General features: G+C 42.8%; 1 non-coding gene across 1 annotated transcript; it reads left to right on the top strand.

Annotated features, from left to right (window-relative positions):
- Positions 1-5,020: 5,020 nt before the first annotated feature.
- Positions 5,021-5,127, top strand: LOC115739904. The gene has a single exon (XR_004015302.1). It is a non-coding gene; the product is annotated as a small nucleolar RNA R71 (small nucleolar RNA).
- The last annotated feature ends 3,533 nt before the right edge of the window (positions 5,128-8,660 follow it).

Genomic DNA, 8,660 nt, shown 5'->3' with positions numbered 1-8,660 from the left:
CGAATTGCACAAATTAGGCAAAATCCCCCAAATTATTTGCAATTTAATCCCTCAATTGGCCGATTTTTGAAATTACTTTTAATTGAGGGACTATCATAGTGAAATTGGACTGTCCCCCTATATTTTCATGCATTTCAAATCGATTGGCATAGGTCTCATGGTCCAATTTTATCAAATTGACGCTCAATTGAACATTTTCCCCAATTTGGGAATATTGAAAATTTGGGGATTTCATATAAATTGATGGGAAGTGTTGGGCAAAAACACATTTCTAGATAATATCCAGGGTCCTGAATCCAATTTTGATGTTTAATTGCAAAAATTCCCAGCCAATTTTGTTTAATTTTGAAAATTGAATGAAATTCACTGTCTGAACCGGTTCAGACCGGTCTGATCACTGGTCGGACCGGGTGAACCGGTCCCGAGCGATGTCGTCGTCCCAACCTGATTATTGCATTTTGCAGGTTTGAACAATGGATTTCAACGGCCGAATTGGGGATCAATTCGTGCATAATCGATCCAATTTAGGTGGGGATTTTGATCCTCGAGCTAAGGCCCGTCGATTGCCACCAGCGGCACGGCCAATGGCCGCCGGAGGTGTTTGGAATTGCAGGTCAAAGGCTCGGCGCACACGAAAAGTCAACCATTCGCGAAATACACAAGTTCAAGCCTAATTCGCGATTGACGGAGAACCAAACGGAGTCCAACGCGATAGTCATCGCCGTCCGACCTCGGGCGACCAAAAAATCCCGTGATTGGCACGTGATCGCATCGCCGACTCAAGCTCCGACGCGCGCGAATTTTTGAAAACGAGTATAAAAGCCCGAGGAAGGTTCTCGATCAGAGGAGGCTCATTCGTGCTCGTCCATTACCAGACTAGAGAGAGAAAGAGAGAGAAGAGAGAGAGAGACGCTCTCGCGAGCATCGACGCCGCCTCGTCGGAGCTCGACGGTGAGAAGCTCATTCGGCCAATCCAGACCGCCGCGAGCTTCGAAACCACTTCTCGAAGTTCGCCCGAAGATCAAGGAAGCAATCGCGCCGTCCGAATCAACCCGCAACGCCTTAAAACGGTGAGTCCACTTCCCAATTATCTCACTGTGCATCCATGGCACCTCACCCGTGCGAACCCGATTCTTGAAATTAAAGTGTGCGTTTCCATCCTTGAACTTCACGGACCATGCTCGCATCTCGGTTTTTGCATCGATCCTATTCGAACATCCTCGAGTCGAAACCTCCAATCATCGCGGTCCGGCCGAACGTTGGCCAGACCTCTCCAGCCTTCACGAGCTCAATCGGAGCTTCGGGTAAGCTTCCTCAACTTCTTCTCGAGCTTCTGTTTGATGGAATCGGATTGTTATGCTCGTCCTTCGAGATTGAACTTTGCATTGTCGTTACGTGTTTGACTTGATTCTCGCGATTACGTGAATGAAATGGTTTGATCTTTGAATATGTTGATCCGGAAGTTGAGATGAGTAGATTGGCGTTGGTTTGGGGTCAATCGGCCGAGGTTTCACCGTTGGATCTCGCCGGGAAACCTCGGCCGTTCGTTACGTGGCGTCGCGAGGAAGACGATGATGCCGACGTGGCGAGTCAACCGGTCAAAGAGCCTAGGTGTCATGCTGTGATAGGTCCACCTGGATCTGAGTCGGCTCGGCCGTTGGCGCGAGCGGGCTGACTCAGATCCGATCCAACGGCCGAGATAAATAGGGTAGTTTGATTCTCGGCCGTTGGATCTCTCTTTTATATTTTTAAATAATTCGTTTATTAGGTAGAAAGTAGAAAAATATGAAACGGTGCCGTTTAGATCATGTCAGGGCGACGTCGTTTTGGCTTTAGACGTAATGAACGGTGGAGATCAAGTCCAGGTTTAATCGTGGCCGTTCGGTGTTTTAAAGGGAACGGCGTCGTTTTGGTTATAAGAGAATGAACGGCTTAGATCGGATCTCAAGTCAATCATGACCGTCCGTTCATTTCACGGTGGCGCGTCGTCGTTTTGAAGAGATGGACCAAGGTGACGTCGTTTTGGTCACGGGTGTTTGGACGGTCGAGATTGATCCGGGAATTGATCTCGGCCGTCCATCCCTTTTGAATATATTCCGAATATTAGAAATTAAGCTTAGAAAATCACAAAAATAAATAGGAATAGGTAGAATACGGCACCGTATAGGGTTTTTGAGTGGTCTGCGAGCGGTCGGACCGGGTTGACCGGTCTTTGACCGGTTTGACCCGGTCCGGTCTATTAATAAAAAATAATATAAAAATAAAAAGAAATTTCCAAAAATCCAAAAAAAATTGTAAAAATACTTAGAAAATTCATAAAAATTCCCAGATTTTCATAAAAAAATTTCTAAAAATTTGTAGATCGATTCGGGACTCATAAAGTCTGGATCGAAAATTTTTGAGACTACGAGGGTTGATTAATTTCGATCCGGAAAATTTCCAATATTTTTGAAAAATAAATGAAAATTCCAAAAAAATAGAAAAAATTAGAAAAATTCCATAAAATCACAAAAAATGGGAAATGGCCACATTCAACTGGCCCGACCCTAATTTTGTGATTTTTGGGTCCCGAACTCCCAAAAATGACCATTCTACCCTTACGGGCCTTCCGCCCCAAATTTTTACCAAATCACCCCGATACCCAAAATTGATTTTTGTGTGGGCCGATAGGGCCATTTTAGACATATCAAACCTTGATTGATTGATTTGATTGCTTGTAATGATTTTGATTGCGCATTAATTCCTCCGATTGTGATTGATTAGGATAGAAAATTCCCATCCGCATGAATACTCAGATTTTTTTAGGACCTACCTCATCCGATATCGTATCTGCATGAAATCTTAGGTTAGAAAAACAATCAACATCGGTAACCGAAAGGGCGTCAAATTTGAAACTTGGCGTAACCAAGTCCCCGGACCCAAAATCTCTGGTTTTTTCGCGGAACCGAACGGTTTCTCCCGACCGCTCGGTAAGGTTTTCCGATCGTACCTTCCAATAAATCGATCGGTGGCGACTCCGAATTGCATGTACACCTCGCACATGCCACCCGACCACACAAGGTCAATTTCGATATTTGATAAATTTTACCCGACATCGCGATTCGAGTAATGGGTCTTGGGAGAGACTCGCGATCCCCCATATATATGTCTATAAAAGGAGGGATCGGCTCGTTAGCCCAATTCCACCCCGGAAAGAAATTTCCGGGAGGGTCGCGACATTGATCCAACAATCTTTTATGCCTACAGAGGGTCATCCTAGTAGTGTAGTTCTTATGTTTTTTTTGCCTCGATTGTTTGGCCGGGCTTCATTTTACATGCCGGGGACTTCTCCCCATTTTGGACCCACGACACTCTTGCACTCGTTATGACATTTGCCAATGTCATCACGAGTGCAAGTCCCTTTTTTGTAGTGTCGGGTTTCCCTTCCTTTGTATAGTTGCGCCTTGGTTAAAGTTAATATAATACTTACTTTTACAAAAAAAAAAAAAAAAGATAATAGGAGGTTGTTTTTACCTGGGGTTGACTCCATATCAAGCACTAGAAAGTCAATAGGAAAATATAAATCATCAAACTTGATCAAAACATCCTCTAACATAGCCTAGGTTCTTTCACAAATCAATCGGCAAGTTGCAATTTCACAACGGTTTTTTTTCAACTCACCCAAACCACAAGTTTCATACACAAAGCTAGGCAAAATATTCACACTTGCTCCCAAATCAAGTAAAGCCCTCTCAATCTCAACATTTCCAATGAGACAAGATATGATTGGCATACCTAGGTCTTTAAGTTTAGGAGGAAGTGTTCTAGAAAGTACAAGACCGACTTGTACCGGTAAGCGAATTGTACATGTGTTGCTGATGTTCAACTTACACTTGTGGGTGCACAAATCTTCTAAAAATTTTGCATATGTCGGAACTTGTTTGATTGCATCAAAGAGAGGTAAATTGATTTGCACCTACTTGAAGAGATTCATCATCTCCTCCATCTTTGCTCCTTTCTTGTCTCCTCCTACCAAGTTTGGTGATTTCAAAGCTGTTGGAAATGGTGCTTTTGGTACATAAGTATCTGTCTCATCTTCCCATCTAGCCATCTTCTTTTTCTTCTTTGGTTAGGTTGAATTTTCCTTCACTGTCTCAGTATCATTGATGCTTTGCTTTTCAAGCCTGTACACCTCTTTTCCATTGCGCAAAGTTATGATTGATTTTGCTTGCTCGTGTTACACTCGGCCATCGGGTTGGTTGTTAGTGTTACCAACCACTTGACTAGGCAACTTTCCCTGTTCCCTTTGATTGATCGTTGATACTAGCTGGCCCATTTGCGTTTCCAACTTTGCAATGGATTGAAAGTGTGAATGGACAAGTTGATTTAAAGCCTCAAGTCCTTGCAAAGCTCGTAGTACCTTTTCTTCAAAAGATTGCGCATTTAGTATTGGTTGAGGAGCTTACGGCGCTTGCACGATAAAGGGAGACCGATTAGTAAAATTACTTACTTGAGGTCAAAAGAGTTACCTTGTTGTTGTTGTAGCTACCTCCAAGAAAAGTTGGGATGGTCTCTCCAACCGGAGTTGTAAGTATTCGAGTAAGGATCATGGCCGGCCTTGTTAAAACCTTGAGTTGCCTAAACTTGCACTTATGCAAAGACCGCTCCTTACGATGAACCTCCACTTGAATATATTGAGTCTATAGTATACACATCATGTTGGGGATTCTGTTCTTGAAGTAACAATTGGTCAAATTGTTGGGTCAAACCATCAATCATGGAGTCTACACTTGCAACCTTGGCGTATACCCCCATAAATTGACCTATTTAGAACAAGGACTCCCTTTTAGTGGTTCATGAGTGGCCCTACTTCCTTGACAAAGAGACATGGTGCATGGAATTCTCACTTAGAATCTCAAATAGTTGCCATGCCTCGTCTTCATTCTTGTGCAAAAAGGTGCATCCACAAGATGCATCCGCCATAAGTCTGTGCCTCCCATGGATTCCATTGTAAAAGCTCTGTACTAGTTGCCACTTTGGAATTGCATGATATGGGCAAGAGCGCAATCAATCTTTGAATCTTTCCCATGTCTCATGAAACTGCTCACCATCATGCTGATTGAAGCTTGTGATTGCTCTTCTAATCTCATTGTACGTTCAATGGGAAAGTATTTCTTCAAGAATAGGCGCTGCAAATCTGGCCAAGTAGTGATCACTATATTCAAAGAATTAAGCCAGTGCTTAGCTTTATCCTTTAATGAAAAAGGGAACATGCTAAGCTTTAGCGCCTCATTAGAAAAGTTCTGCATCTTCACAGTAGAGCAAATCTCCGGAAACTCATCCAAGTGCTTATAAGGCTCGCATTGCTTGAGACCATAGAATAAGGGTAGCATTTGAATGACACTTGACTTAATTTGATATTGTGTTGTTGCAATCGCTGGGATTCGTATCTACAAATTAGATGTGTATGTGGGAGGAGTGAAGTGATCACTCAAAGGTCTCTGTTGTTCGGCCATTTCCAAAGGCTCCTTGTCTGCTAATACAATATCCCCTTATGGTTGTGGCAACCGATTCTACCGATTTGTAACTCGTTGGGCTCTTGCTTGCTCTAAATCCATCAATTCCGGGTTTAGAGATCAACGCCCATGCATAATCAACTAGCGAATTAGCCCAACCCTCAAACAAAATATGCAAATTAGAGGTTGCTTTTGTTCGGCGGTGCTGGATCGACGGTAGTGGAGGAGGGGTTGGAAAAGATGAACAGTTTCTAATTTGCAAATAAAAAAATCACAAATCACAAAAAAATCATAAATAAATAAATAAAACCAAAAATCTCAAACCGTGCTTAGTTTCCTCAGCAACGACGCTAAAATTTGGTCGTGTTGCTATGCAACCAAAAATAAACCTTAATTACTACTTAGAAGATAGCGGTAAGTAGGGATCGAATCCACAAAGAAACTAAAACAAATTCCAAGATTAGGTTGAAAAAGACGATAAATTTCTATTTTATGAGGACTAAATATTATAAATTGAATTCCTAATTAAAAGCATGATAAAATTAATTTAATAGGAAAATTTATGGAGAAAACTATTGCCTTTAAGTCTCGAATCCACAATACCTTTTTATTTGATTAGCTTCTTTGTTCGCACTACTATAAGTGTCACGCCCCGAACGTTTCGGGCCCTCTAACATCCCACCATGGCCGTTCTAGTTCATAGTTTCCAGGATCCAACGGTGAACATCTTAAGTGCGATATGAAATGCACAAGCGAAAGCGTAGACGAAACTCCATACAAAAATCGAATCCGGATGACTTAGGACAAGCACAATACATAACATAAACTCAACTCAATTTACACCATAACTTAAATAGAAATACAACATAACTAGGTTCGGGAATAGGCGATACATAACGTCAAATGGGTATACTAGCCCAAGATTAATTCCTGTAACCTAGAAGGGTGTACAAAAGGTAGGTGTTACAGCTACGCCTAAACATTGGCCTTACTGTTGTCGGTCGATAATCTCGGCTCCACGGAATCAAGATCAGAATCCATGGGGGTGCTCATCTTACTCTCCAGGTCCGGATTAGTCTCGGTGTCCATCCCCGGATCGGTATTGGAGGGCAACGCTATAACTCCAACCAACTTGAGTCTTGGTAGCTCTAGTTCCAGCTCCATCTTAGCAAGTCCCATGTCGGAATCAGCCACTATGCTACCGGGGACAAATAACTTCAGCGGGGTCCACGGCTCCAAGCACCTCGTCGGGTATGACATACTCCATAAGCAGTCCAAAATACATGTCCCCATCTTGGTAGGTCCAGGCCAAAAAGGTCAAGGGTCTCCAGGAATCGCCTCCCTCATCCATCCAAACCGTATTAGCTTTCCTATAGTACGCCTAGTTCACGCCTATTGGATACTTGATGATCACGGTCTCAAGATCCGTCGGCATCTTAAAAAGTGGTGGCATGGTGATCGGTGTCAAGGCTTAGAGTCCGAAAAGTTGGTCCCACGACGGGGTGAGTTTATAACTCAACGAGTTAACCCTAAATCTAAACTAGGACAGTATTACCTCCGGACACTTGGGAAACATGCAATTCTTTACAAAATTAGACACATGGCGATTAATACATCAGATAAAGTCATGATATGATGGCACCAAATAATTTCACAAGTCAATTCACAACAAGGGCCAAGTCACACAACTTAGACTAAGCTTCGTACTTAGGAAAACAATAGCTCATAAGCTCATAGATATAGGATGGTACTCAATTCCATTACTGTGGTCCTCAATTCTCAATGGCCAAGCCCACGTTAGTACGCCTTAGGCTAATCGTAATTCATTATACCCGTGTTAGTATGCCTCTGGTTACAATTGCCATTCTTAGACTCGCGTTAGTACGCCCGAGGTCATATCCCGCATTAGTACACCTCAGGATATAATGTGTATATACATACATATCTCATTCAATTCATTGGTCAACAATTCAAAGTACACAATCAACATTGGATTCTCATAATCCAGCCCTCAAAAGCCCAAAATTGATCACGTAGGCCCATTACCATATACATGGCTGAACATGCCCCTAGGCCAAACAATAAACTAACCGATCAATTTCACATATCAAATCATGGCCGATCACACGTAAAGCAACTTTCATTCTTGTACTTCATGATCGAGTATAGTAAATATGGGTAAGTCATTCGAGTCATTTGGTACACTAAAATGGATCGTGCACAAGTTTGAGCTCAAAACATCCCGATTACTCAATCCGATCTAAAACACGCTATCTTAGCGCATTGTCATGTAAAAATCACGCACCCACTGCCTTGATTTAACATGATTTAGGCACAACATCATGAGTTTCACTCAAGAACAAATCACCAATCAAAGAACCAAATAAAGTAGATTCCGATTCCACACATTTCCCGCCAAAACAGCCCATGAACATCATCAAACCCATACTTATCTTGGTCTATTAGTAACCCAAAGTCCTAATAAGAGTTTAGGGGCAACTTACCAAGGGTTTCAAGCGAGAGAACCGGCTAAAGAGGGCAGCAAGATCACGGTTCAACCTAGATAATGGCTGGTTCGATTTTTCCAGCAAAATACCCGAAGATCAACCATGAAAAATCACTAAATCCACCCATAAACTCAATAACCAACCCTCCTACATACTAAGCCAAGCTTGAGAGGTGACTTACTACTGGAATGAGTGAACTAAGCTCCTAGAATAGCCCTTAGTATTCTCGATTTTGTGTAGGGGTGTGGGCGGTCGGCTCGATTTCCTCGGCGGACCGGCGGCTCAAGGACGGTGGCTCATGGCCGTGGAAGTGAGGTGGGTTATGACCAAAGAGGAAGGAGGAGGAAACGGCGTGAGGGAAAGAGAGATGACGTTCGGTGAGGGAAATGGGAGAGGAAGAGAGAGTTGAGGGCTCTCAAAGCTTGTTGAGGAAGCTTGGGTGCAAGTTGAGTGGTTCTTGAAATGATAGATTGAAAGGCTTGAGTGACATGTATGAGTGGCTAGTGATAAATGAGTTGGCGAGTGATTTAGGGAGAGTTGTCTCCAACTTTATGTCCATCAAAGGGGACCCCGACCCAAGAGTTTAAAATCTTATTTTATCCCCATTATTAAAGATCACTTGGACACTTATGCCCTCTAGGTTTCAGCCATGTGGGGT

Source organism: Rhodamnia argentea, chromosome 10 (genome assembly GCF_020921035.1).
Source record: "Rhodamnia argentea isolate NSW1041297 chromosome 10, ASM2092103v1, whole genome shotgun sequence".
Lineage (NCBI taxonomy): Eukaryota > Viridiplantae > Streptophyta > Magnoliopsida > Myrtales > Myrtaceae > Rhodamnia > Rhodamnia argentea.
The sequence above is the reverse complement of the archived record's forward strand: the minus strand, read 5'-3'. Positions and strand labels throughout refer to the sequence as shown.